Here is a 12,621-nt window from a genome sequence, read left to right as displayed (position 1 = left end):
CCTTCCCATTCTCTGAGTACTCTACCAGATCACTTGATTAAAAACTTAGAGATAAAATTAGTTATAAAAGAGACTTGCATTGATTTTTTTAAAAGTTAGTTTTGTTTGTTTATTGAACCAGAATTATGATTCCACTGGCATTGGGAACTCCCAAGAAGCAAACTCCCATTACCAATGCAAATTTGCACCTGTGTACTTCATAGTCTTAGAAGGTAGCCTGAGATGCATTGCAGTTAAATGACTTGCCCAGGGTCACACAGCCAAGTATGTCAGGGGCAGGTCTTCAACTCAGGTCTTCCTTACCCTGAGGCTAGCTCTCTGGATCTACTCACTTATAATAAGCTGCCTCTTGCTTTTATTACCTTATTTTTAATTATTGCCTTATTTTTAAAGTGGAATAAAAGCATGTGTATTTTAGGGGGAGATGCCTAAAAGTTTTTTAAGCTCTAAATTGAGTATTTGGCCTTAGGGTCAGCCAGGTTAGCTCACTTACAAATGCAACAGTTTTGACCGAAGGCTCTGAATATGCACAGTGGGTAAGTACCTGGCACTTACAGCCATTTAATAAATACTTGTTGATTGAGTGATTGAATGGATCTATTTGGTTTCCAGGGGGAAATGTTGGGAGGAGGAATGTCTACCCCCTTATAGACTCTTCCTGCTTTGTAGGACCCTGTGGTTTACTCAAAGGCTTAGGATGCAAAGCCAAGAGCATCCTGGCCCAGGGGCAGCAGTCTCTTGTTCTTTGGGCTTTTCAGCAGCCTGCTGAGTATGATCCATGGCTTTGTGGGCTAGGTATGGAGAAGAGGACTGGTCCTGAGGCAATCTGCTTCAGTGATGGAGAAGCAAAGCCAGTCTATGATCTGGCCCTTCAGATAGGGACCTGATGGTGGCCTGGGGCATTGCCCTACTGGGCAGTCTCTTGCTGTGGGAGATGATACGCTAGATCCACACTCCCCCCACCAAAGCAGGCATATGATGCTATGGAGGTAATAATTACTATTAGCTAGCATTTCTGTATTACAAGGGGCTGCTAGGTAATGCCATTGATAGATCGCCCATCCTGGAGTCAAGAAGACCTGAGTTCAAATCAAAACTCACTAGCTGAGCGACCCTGAATGGGTCACTTCACCCTGTTTGCCTCCATTTCCTCATCTGGAAAATGAGTCGGAGAAGGAAATGACAAACCAGTCCAGTATCTTTGCCAAGAAAACCCCAACGTGGGGTCATGTAGAACTGGACACAACTGAAACAAATGAACAACAACGACTATATTGCAAAGGGCTTTGTATAGATAACCGCATTTGATCTTCATAACAAGGTTGTAACTGAGGCTGAGCAGTTCTGTGACTTGCCCAGGGTGACATAGCTTAAGAAGTGACTGAAGCCAGATTTGAACTCCGGTCTTGTTGATGTCCAACCCCCCTAATGGGTGGGCTCCTTACAAAAGGCCCCTTGACCAAACTGACCTAACAACATGATATAGTGTAAATCGTATCAGATTTGGAGTCCAAGGAATTTGAATCTCACCTCTGTCATTTACTACTTCCCTGGACCGCAGTTTCCTCCTCTGTGAAATTAAGGAGTTGGATTTGATGGTCTTTAAAAGCCCTTCTACTTAGCTGTGACCCTGTAGGGGACCTTGGACAAGTCATCTCCCTCAGCCTCAGTTTCCTACTCTGAAAAATGCAGAGGTTGGGCTAGATTAGCCTCTGGGGTCCTTTTTACCTCTAGCTATATATCCCTACCGTCCATTGGCTGAAGAAACTGCGGGATTTTGAATCAGTGCCTCTGATGTGTTTTTTGTCTTCCCTTACCTGTTGAGTTCTTTTGTTTGGGGTGTATGTGTGTTCCCCAGCGGTTTCCATTGATTCCTTAGAAACAGACCAAGCAGACAAAGAACAGTAGTTTTCTAGGGGGAAGGAGGGGAAAGAAGATCCAAAAGGTGGTTTAATTGAAGCCCAGGGTGTTCTGCTTGGTGGAAGCATTATTGTTTTTCTTTTAGGCCCAACACTAAAATGACCCAGGGTAGCCATTTTGCATTCAGATTTCGCGAGCCATTATATCAGAAGATTGGCATTTTTTTTTTTTTTGCCTTTAAATGTGTAATCTTCAAGTGTGTTTTCGAATTGTGTTCAGAAGTTATATCTTGAGGCCAGGATTTTTCCCAGAAAAACACTTTCTGCTTTTATCATGAAAGTGAATGGAGAAAATAGTATTTGTTCTGTAGAAATCTGTTTTCTAGAAAATGGTTCCAGGACCCGTCTGTACCATTACCAAAGCTTAGCACCAAACTGGATTGAGGACTTGGGGATTGTCCTTCTCAGTAGCTGGAGACTCGTGTCTTGGCCAGATCTCTTCAGATGTTTTTTTGGCAGCAGGTTTTGTGGGTCTACTAGGCAGTCTGAAAGTTGAGGCAGGGCTAGGGAAATGAGCCCTTCCCCCCTCCCTACAAATTTGGCCTCCATCTGTTCTTGGAAGGAAATAGGATTTAAGCTAAGGTGGCTGCAGTCCTCTCTGAGAAACACTGAGAGAGCACACCAACTTCAGCATCCATTTTTAAAAATAGCATTGATTGATATATTTTGTTTGTACATCACCCAATATAACCTCCCTCTTTTCCTTATAACAAAAAAGATGGAAACTGACAGTATCTGCAGTGTTCTACACCCGTAGTCCTCCACCTCTGCAAAGTGGGATAGGGCAGAGGTACATTTTCTCTTCTCTTTTTTAGGGTCAAATTTCTTGGTAATTATGATTAAATAACATCCAATTTCAGGTTTTTGTTGTTGCTATCGTGGTTTCCATTTATATTGTTGTACTTATTTGTTTATTTGTTCTATTTCACAGAATCACAGAATTTCAGAGTTGGAAGAATTTCAGAATCTCAGCAGCTATCTAGTCCAACCCACTATCTGTAAGTTTCTTTTTTGTTGTTGATCATTCTATCTCTAGTGTTGTAATTATTGTATGTTGTTTTCCTGGTTCTGCATAAATTCATGAAAGTCTTCCCAAACGTCTCTTAATTCTTCTTTTTCATAATTTCCTATGGTGCAATAATATTTCATCACATTCTAGTGTCATAATTTTTTCCATCATTCTCCAATTGATGGGGTACTCCCTTAGTTTCCAGTTCTTTGCTATCACAAATAACTGGAAACCAGTGGGTAGAAGTAGGTTTGTGATAGTTGTTTCTGTGTTTGGAAATGTGTTTTTGCACTGGCCTGTGCTGTAAGTTGCCTGAGGCCTTGGCCATAGAGAATTCTGAAGAGTGAGGCCGTGATGATGTTGTGTCAAGAGGTTAGCGATTGCTATGCCTGAACAAAACGTCTGAGCCTCTCCTTAATTACTCTCCCATGTATGCCTGTGTCAGAGGTCCCAGAACCTCTTGCACTGTGTGGTAAAGGAAGCCTCTTCTGTTCTCCTGATGGAGACACAGGGCCTTTGCCAGCCTGTCTGGGGTGTTTCCCTAGCCAGACTGTCTTCTGCAGGGAGGTGTTGGCTTTTGTGTGTCCCCCTTTTCTGTGAAGGGGGCATAGCACAGAGTAGCAAAAGATGCCAGGCAAAGCTGGTACACCAAGTGTTTCTGTAGCCCAACTGTACCAGACATTTAATATGTGTTTATTGAATTTAATGGAATCAATTGAAGGATGCCCAGGAAGTAAACTCAAGAGAGGTATTGCAGAGAAGTAGGACTTGGGGTACATTTCAAGTATCCCTTCCAATCTAATGGGCGTACAGTGGAGCTATAGAATTGTGTTAGTTTACATTTTTTCTAATTACTAGTGAGCTGGAACATTTTTTTTCCATAGGGATATAGATTGCTTGGATTTCTTCCTTAAGAGCTACCTGTTTGTATCCTTTAACCATGTATAAATTGAGAAATGGCTCTTATTACAAATCTGAATCTCTCTCTCTCTCTATATATATATGTACATATATATATATATATATATATATATCTTGGCTTTTATCAGAGAAATTTGCTGCAAGAATTTCCCCCCCCCTCCAGTTTTTAACTATTCCTTTCTAATATTAATTGCATTGATTTGGACCTGCATAAGATCTTTTTAATTTCATACAATTAAAATGATCCATTTTATTTTGTGTGATCCTATCTATCCCTTGTGTGGGGTCATAAACTCTTCCTCTATCTACAGGGGTGAAAGATAATTTCTTTCTTGCACCTCAGATTCATAATCTTTTATGTTTAGATCATATATTCACTTGGAACTTATTTTGTTGTATGGTGTGAGGTGTTTGTCTCAACTTCATTTCTGCCAGACTGATGTCCATTTCTATCAGTGATTTTTGTCAACTAGTGAGTTCAGTAACCCAATAGCTGGAGTCTTTTGGTATATTGAACACGAGGCTAACAGGTTCCTTTGCTTAGTATGTTGTGTACCTAATCCCTGATGAACTTCTTCCCTTTTTAAATCAGTGCCAAATTGTTTTGATAATTATTACTTTGTAGAATAATTTGAGATCTGGTACTGCTAACCAACCCCTTGATTTTATAAATGTGAATATTTAGGCTCAGAGCTAGTAAAGGACTTGTCCAAGGTCACATAGTCTGTGGCTAAGCCAGGATGAAGGTCTCTCAAGGCTCATTTCACCATTTTTCCTCCTTCTCAGAAAAGGCTTGTTCATCCCACTCTGACTCAATTCCAATCAACTGGCAGGTGGACTATTTGTAAATGTCCATTCCCCTTCCTGGCCTAATGTTGATTTCTTCCACTGGGGCCTCATTTGCATAAATAAATGGAGACTGACATCTGTCATCCTTGCTATCTCAAGCCAATATATGGAATGGGAAGAGGCACCCTTCTGGGCAAAGACAGTGGACCTCCTAAACTGCAGTGACAGTGTGAAATTGGGGCCAATTTGCATAGGCTTATCAAGTTAATTACTGCCAGGAACTTGAAAATCCTTAAATTATTATGCAATTGGAATGTTCAGAGTCTCTTGCTATGAAACTTGGCATGTAAGTTACCATGAATACCGTTAATCTGTTCACTCGGAGGTTAATTTGCAACTTGGCAAATCCCATGTGGGCCCCTGAGCAAGAGAGTGGGCAGCAGCTGCATGGTGGTAGCATGTGGACATACATGAGGGGGGCAGGGCTTGGCATGCTCACCTACATGTTAGCCTTGCAAGGGGTCCTGAGATTTTACTTTTGTCTCCTGGAAGATCCTGAGCCCTAGGGTGGAGATTAATAGAACTGGAGGGAGGGTTTTCATTTTCTAGCATAGCTCCAGCCTAGGGCAGGAAGTGCTTGCTCTCCTGAGATACAGGAGTTGCTTAGGGATCATCTACCAGGCTTTTTTGACAACCTCACTTGGCCTTGGAATGACAATTAAATGACATCATGGAGAGAACTTGGGACTTGAAGTCAGGAAGACTTAAGTTTCAATCTTGCCTCCTGTGCTCACTAGCTGTGTGACCCTGGGCAAGTCACTTGACTACTCTGCCTCAATTTTCTCATCTGAAAAATGCGGATAATAATACCTACCTCACATTGTTGTTAAGAGGATAGAATGTGATGATTCTGTGTAAAATGCTTTGCAAACCTGAAAGGGGGGAACCTCAGCCTGGGAAAGACCTAATGGGAAAGGGCTTGAGCAGAGGCGAGGGAGAGACCATTTGGATCATTGGAGTCTGGAAGATCACGGAATTTCCAGTTTGGAAGGTGCTCAGAGGCCATCTAATCCTGAACATCTTATACGTATGGTTATCCAGCCTTTGCTTGGAGACCTCCAGTGTGGGAGGCTCACTGCCTATAAGCAACCTCAGAGGACCTAGGTTCCAATCACACCTGTCACTTATTATTTGTGTTTGACCCTGGGCCAGTCACTTCTCCTCCCTGGGCCTCAGTTTCCTCTTCTGTAAAATGAGAGGGTTGGGCTAGATGGCTTCCTAAGTGGTTCTTTGTATACTCCTGGGCGAGTCACTTCAATTGCCTGGGAGTCAGGTTGCTCGACTGTAAAATGCAGGGATTGGTTTAGATGGTCCTGAGGTCCTAGATGCTAGTACCCTTTCCCTGGAAAACACTTTGGATTAGGGAATTCTTTTGGGTTAGTAAATCACTTTACATAGATTTTGCATTTAATTTTCCATGTACCTGTTTCTCCCCAATAGAACATAAGCTTCTTGAGGGCAAGTGTTGTAGGCCTAGCAGCCTAGCCCAGTAGGTTGTACAGAGTCAGGATTGAACAGTTCCTTGCTCAATTGAACTGAACTGGACTAGCTTTCGCCTGACCCTAAATAGGAAAATGGGTTGGAAACTGTCAGGATCTTCCATTTGGGATCACAGGATCTCTCAATCAGCAAGCATTTTTTGAGGTCTTTCTATGTGCCAAGCACTGTGCTAGATGCGTGGGGTCATCGATTCTAGCTGGAAGGCCATTTAGATATCATCACTCCAGCTCTCTCATTGTACAGACAGAGAAATCTTAATCTTCAAAGAGATTAAATGAGAGCTTTGCCCAACATCACTCAACTTGGGCCAGCTGCAGGACTGATTTGAACCCAAGGCTCCCAATCCCAGGATTCTTTCACCCTTGCAAATTCTCCCTGGCACTTCCTATCATCTTTGGAAAGCCATTCAACTAGTCAGTAAACATTTATTAGGCACCTACTATATGTCAGGCACTATGCAAAAATCAGATCCAAACCCAGACGTGCATAAACCCTAAACGTCTGTCAAGCATGAGGTGAGGTCCTAAAGGGCCAGCTGCTTTGCCCTTTGCAGAGGGAGGGGCCAGAGGGGGCACTGTTTCTTTTTTTTTTTCTAGGCAATTGGGGTTAAGTGACTTGCCCAGGGTCACACAGCTAGTACGTGTCAAGTGTTTGGTCTGAGGTCAGATTTGAACTCAGGTCTTCCTGACTTCAGGGCCAGTGCTCTATCCACTGCGCCACCTAGCTGTCCCAGGGGGCACTGTTTCAAGAAGCCACAAGTGCTGATGCCAGGTTACAGCCATGTGGACTAGGTGTCAGAAGACACGGGTTCCCACCTCCTGTCTGCCACTGCCCTTGGGCAAAGCATCAACCCTCTCAGCCCAGTGTAGATAGATGCCCTGCCTTCTAAGGTGCTTTTGTGGGGAGGAAGCAAGCTTGCATAGGTTTAGTTGAGAGCATTAGGAAAAAGCATAAAACACTGTACAAATGCAAAGCATTCTTCTTGCCGGGTTAAGGAGGGAGGGAGTGGGTGGTGAGAAAGTAGAGGCAGCAGGAAAGATGTACACACAAAAGGCAAAGCACAAATATTATAAAGCAACATTTTACAAACACCTTCAAGTTAATACACTCAGGACCCAGGGAATCATAATGTGTTCTGGTTTAGCTTCCTCCCCCTCCTCCAAGATTTGAGCAGGGTTAAAGCCCTGGAAGAATCATGGAGTTGAAAAGACCTTGGAGAGGTCACCTTCTCCAGCCTTCCTTATCTGACATTCGAAATTGATGCCCTTGGAGTTGCAAACAGTGGGGCAGAGAGGCCAGTGCGGACCTGGTCCTAGCAAGGGGAACTCAGGGAAGGAGTAAAGATGGCTCATCTCTATCTCTGTAGCCTTAAGAGGCGGGACAGGATGGAGATCATTAGCCCCATTTTATAGATGGAGAAGGTGAGATCGTTTGTCCAAGATCACACAGCTAATAAGTGGCAGAACGGAGACTCTAAGTTCAGGTCTGGTGTTGATGTTATACTACTTGGCTTCAAGGAATTTACAGTGAGGGCCAAGCAGACCTTAATAAAGAGGGAAGAAAACTGGAAGCAGTGTGTGCTTTCAGATTTTAGCTCCTCTACTTACTAGCTGTGTGACTTTAGACAAGTCAATCAATCACTTGATCAACAAGCATTTATTAAGTGCCTACTGTGTGCCAGGCACCACGTTAGGCACTGGGGACATGGATCCTGAGGATTAAATAATCCCTGCTCGATAGGAACAGACTTGTCTGAGCTTCAATTTTGTCACTCATCAAAGGGCTTAGACCAGGTGATCCTGAAAGGTGTCTTCTAGCTCTGAAAATCTATGCCCCTAAGGGGAGATGTCATACCTCCCTGATATATAATATCCATGCTTCCATCTTGAGAACTCTTTGGTTCATATGGAGGCAGCTCAGTATTTGGTCAGGATGCGATATGTAGACTTTTGGCAGAGTTGGAAAGAGCTGAGTGCAAGTGACAAGAGCCATGGAAGCCTTGGAAAATAGAAGTAGGGGGCTTATACTAGCCAGCAACTAGGTGGCACTGCAGTGGATAGAGAGATGGGTCTAAAGTCAGGAAGACTCATCTTCCTGAGTTCAAATCTGGCCTCAGACACTTCCTAGCTGTGTGACCCTAGGCAAGTCATTTCACCCTGTTTGCTTCAGTTTCCTCATCTGTAAAATGAGCTGGAGAAGGAAATGGCGAACCACTACAGCATCTCCACTAAGAAAACCCCAAATGGGGACACGGAGTCAGACATGACTGAAAAAATGACTGAATAATAAACAATATCATCATCACCATCAACAACAAGGAGCTGAAGCAGTTTAAGAGCAATTGATCTTTCTTATCCTTAAAACCTTTGCTTGATCCCACCAACCCTTCAAAGTTATCCGAAATCTCTCCTCCTGTTACCTCACAATCTTCACTTCCCACTCACTTCTTGATGCTCTGTGATGTCATCATTCACTGCCAGAGTTACCAACAATCTCTCCGATGTCACATTAAATGGCCTTTTCTCAATCCTGCCTTGGTGAGGTCTCTAGCATTCGGACTTCCTTGGCACTGCTCTCTCCTGCTTCTGCCTCAGTCTCCTCGGCTGGTTCGGAATGGATGCCACTCCTCTTCAGTTTCTCCATTCTCACTCTTGGCAACGTTGTGGGTTCTCATGGGTTCAGCTGTGTCACCTTGATTCCGTGACTCTCCGATCTCTACAGCCAACTCTAATCCTCCTGAATGAATCTCCCTCCCTAAGTGTTTCCATTCCATTCTCTCACCTAGGGGCAGCTAGGTGGCACCAGTGGATAGAGTGTCAGGAAGACTCATCTGTGAGTTCAAATCTGGCCTCAGACACTTCCTAGCTGTGTGATCCCGGGCAAGTCACTTCACCTTGTTTGCCTCAGTTTCCTCATCTGTAAAATGAGCTGGAGAAGGAAATGGCAAACCAAGCCAGTATGTCTGCCAAGAAAATTCCAAATAGGGTCACGGAGAGTCAGACATGACTGAAAAATGATTGAACAACAACTGCTGTCTGGGGTGTATTCTCTGCTCTCCTCTGCCTCTTGTAATCTTTAGCTTCTTAAAGGCTTAGCTCATGTACCACTTTCTTCTTGAACCCTCACCCCTTCCAGATCTACAATCTATGACCCACTAGGGGGTAGCCCTGGTTTGGGTCTTGTCCTTCCCCATCCCTTTTTGACTCTTTCCAGTTCTGAGTTGTGCCCATAATGATAAGGTAGGGGGAAGGGGGAGAGAGAGGACCACTTGGAAATTCTTGAAGGTAGGCCCCCTGCCCCAGGTTGTGGCTTTTTGGGTCATTGTTGATTCCTGAACCCCAAAACCATTCCTTTGAAGGGATATCCTCCTGGGTAGAGCAGTTTTTGCTCAAACAATTGGAGGTCGCATCTTTTGCTAAGGATTGGGGGTCAGCCTCCTAGAGAGATGCAGTAACCCATGTTCAAGGTAGGATTTGGGGAGACACCTATTCATCATTAAAACTGCAGAGATAGAGCCTAACATTCAGTACACTTACTTATGAGCGAGGCACTCTGCTAGGGGGGCCAGGCATACAAAGGCAAAAATAAAATAGTCTGAAAGTCGAATCCTCTGAGATTAGTTTAGCCATCAGTGCCCTGCCAGGATTTCTTCTGAGCTCTGTCTCCAGGGCAAGAGGGAGATGCTCCCAAGTCGGAAAAAATAACTTTATGCTTTTCAAGGCACCTTCCCATCCATCCTCTCATTTGATCCTCTCAATAGCCCTGAAAGTTGGGCAGGGAGGGGATTATTGTCCCCATTTGAGCAAATGGAGGCTTAGGGAGATTAAGTGACATACACAGTGGGTTAGTCACAGAGCCAAGGCTAGGTTTCCAGCCAGGGGCTTAATGCACTGGGCAAGGCTGCCTCCCATTTTCTCTAGGGGAGGTCATTGATTTCAAGCTAAAATAGGTCTTGACAGCCATCTAATCCCACCCCCTCATTTTATAATTGAGGAAACTGAGGCCCAACAAGGGAAAATGACTTGTTCAGTCAGAGTCAAACCTAGGATCACAGATTGAGCTGGAAGGGACCTCAGAGGCCAATAGTCAAACCCTCTGTAAAATGAGGTCATTGGACTTAGTAGTAGGGGTCACTATGACCCAATGATCCTGAACAAGTGATCATCCAAGGACAGCTAGGTGGTGCTGTAGCAGATAGAGCACCAGCCCTAGAGGACCTGAGTTCAAATTTGACCTCAAATACTTACTAGCTGTGTGACCCTGGGCAAGTCACTTAACCCCAATTGCCTCCCAAAAAACTCCCCAAAAAACAAGTGATCATTCATTCATGCTAGACCTATTGAGAGCGTCTTCCAAAGCAGCTCCAATTTTTTTGGCATCATCATCATTATTTTGTAATTTCATCAGTGCAAGATACTAATGGTGTAGAAACCTTCTCGACAAATCTGGATCACCATCTTGCCTGCATCTGGTCTTAGAGGTTTGCCTGGGAGTTCTGAAAAGCTGTGGACCTCCCCCCCAACACACACATCTTCACCAGGTCTCACAATTTCCTTATAATGGTTGAAAAATGCCTCCCTCTAATGTCTAGCATACTGTCTCACAGACCAAGTCATCTGTTATCATGTCCATATCACTGAAATAACAGCTCTTGGGGTGTTTTTTTTTGTTTTTTTGTTTTTTTAGTGTTTACAACTTATAAAGCTCAAGGTACTTTGTATGCAGGGCTCAGAACAGTCCCATAAGGCAGGAAGTAGGAAGAGCATCCACATTTTACAGATGAGGTAACTGAGGTTTTGAGAAGTGAAGGCCTGAACTCGAGTTACAGTTGTGTAACTAGAGAGAAGTGAACAATGTGACATAAAGTATAGAATTCTCATGACTTGGGGGGCAGATGGGCTGGGAGGGAGAGTGAAGAGTCTAGGATGATTAAGTTTTGCTTTGAAGAATTGTGATCCTTAGCTGACTTGTACAAGGAAACACACTTTGGGGATCATGAGCTATGATTTTTTTTTTATTTTTTAGGCAATTTGGGGTTAAGTGACTTGCCCAGGGTCATACAGCTAGTAAGTGTCAGGTGTTAGGTTTGAGGCCATATTTGAACTCAGGTCCTCCTGACTTCAGGGCTGGTGCTCTATCCACTGTGCCACCTAGCTGCCCCCATGAGCTATGATTTTGAGTGGATGGGAAGCCCCAGAATACCTTGAACCTGGGTCAGCTGTCTAGGGGAGCTCCTGTGTTAGTTGGGCACTGCCTTCCAGGTGTTTCATTGAAATTATCTGACAACATTATTGTGTGACCAGCTCTGTGTTGGAGGTGGGTACAGGGAGGCAGATATTTTATCCCTGCTTAACTCTTGGACTTGGAACTCAAACCCAGGTTCATTGATTTCGTCCAAGACCAGTGTATCCATATTGAAATTTGTACATGTATGTAGCAATAACTTCCCTCTGTGGGTTGGTGTTTGGGGCTCCTGGGATAGATCCAGGGCCTAACAGATGCCCCCGAGGCCTTGATGTTGGAGAAAACAGAGAGACAGAGAGAAAGACAGAGAGAGAGAGAGAGAAAAAGAAGAGAGACAGATAGAGAGGAGAGAGAGAGGGAGAGACAGAGAGAGAGAAAGAAGAGAGACAGAGATAGAGAGGAGAGAGAGACAGACAGAGACAGAGAGAAAGAAGAGAGACAGAGGAGAGAGAGAGACAGAGAGAGAGAGAAAGAAGAGAGACAGAGACAGAGAGGAGAGAGAGACAGAGAGAGAGAGAAGCAGTTGCTGCATGTACCTTCTCTCTGCCCTAGCCCCAGCTTTGGGGCTGAGCCAGTCGCCTCCTTCTTTAAGATTCTGGTCACAGCAGATGCTAAATTTTCAAAGACTTAGCATGATCTTTCTCTTCATACACAGACACTGCTGCCTTCGCCACCGCTGCTGGCAGAGCCCTAGGAGAAGGGTCAAGTGCCCATCCCAGGGCCCCAGCTGGAAGAGGGGACAGACAGTAAGTATGCTCCTCTCTTATGCAGCTTGTAAATAAGATCAGTTTCTGGGATTTTTGTTTTGTGTTTAGATATGAAAAATTCTGCCTCCCTCCCTCCCCCCACCCCCACCTCCACCTCCACCTCCACCTCCCATGGGACAAGTGGAAAGGGGAAGAGAAAGAGTGGGAATAGAAGGGGACCAGAGTAGCTAGATTGGCTCCATTTTGGCCCACAATCAGTCCCAAGATGACTGGGGTAAAATGTGCTTTGGAATTGCCTCCCTTGGGGGGGGGTGAGGTGGGGGTGGAGTGGGAGCTGTGTGTGTGTGGTAGTGGGAAGGATGCTCTCTGTGCTTACAGACTACTGTCTAATTTAGTGGAGAAGGCAGCAACAGAGAGAGGGAGGGAGGGAGAGAGGGAGAGAGAGAGAGAGAGAGAGAGAGAGAGAGAGAGA

At 44.5% G+C, this 12,621-nt stretch overlaps 1 protein-coding gene across 1 annotated transcript in view; it reads left to right on the top strand.

The window, feature by feature from the left end:
- The first annotated feature begins 2,879 nt into the window (after window positions 1-2,879).
- The window catches only part of FRMPD3 (FERM and PDZ domain containing 3), a 79,332-nt gene continuing 69,590 nt past the window's right edge, over window positions 2,880-12,621 (top strand). Inside the window, exons 1-2 of the mRNA XM_027845579.1 lie at window positions 2,880-2,917; window positions 12,098-12,188. The gene's annotated coding sequence lies outside the window, so the exon portion shown is untranslated. The remainder of the gene's footprint in view (window positions 2,918-12,097; window positions 12,189-12,621) is intronic.

The sequence above is a fragment of the Vombatus ursinus genome, unplaced genomic scaffold (assembly GCF_900497805.2).
Source record: "Vombatus ursinus unplaced genomic scaffold, bare-nosed wombat genome assembly UNPS02014982.1, whole genome shotgun sequence".
NCBI lineage: Eukaryota > Metazoa > Chordata > Mammalia > Diprotodontia > Vombatidae > Vombatus > Vombatus ursinus.
This window is presented reverse-complemented; position numbering and strand designations above follow the sequence as displayed.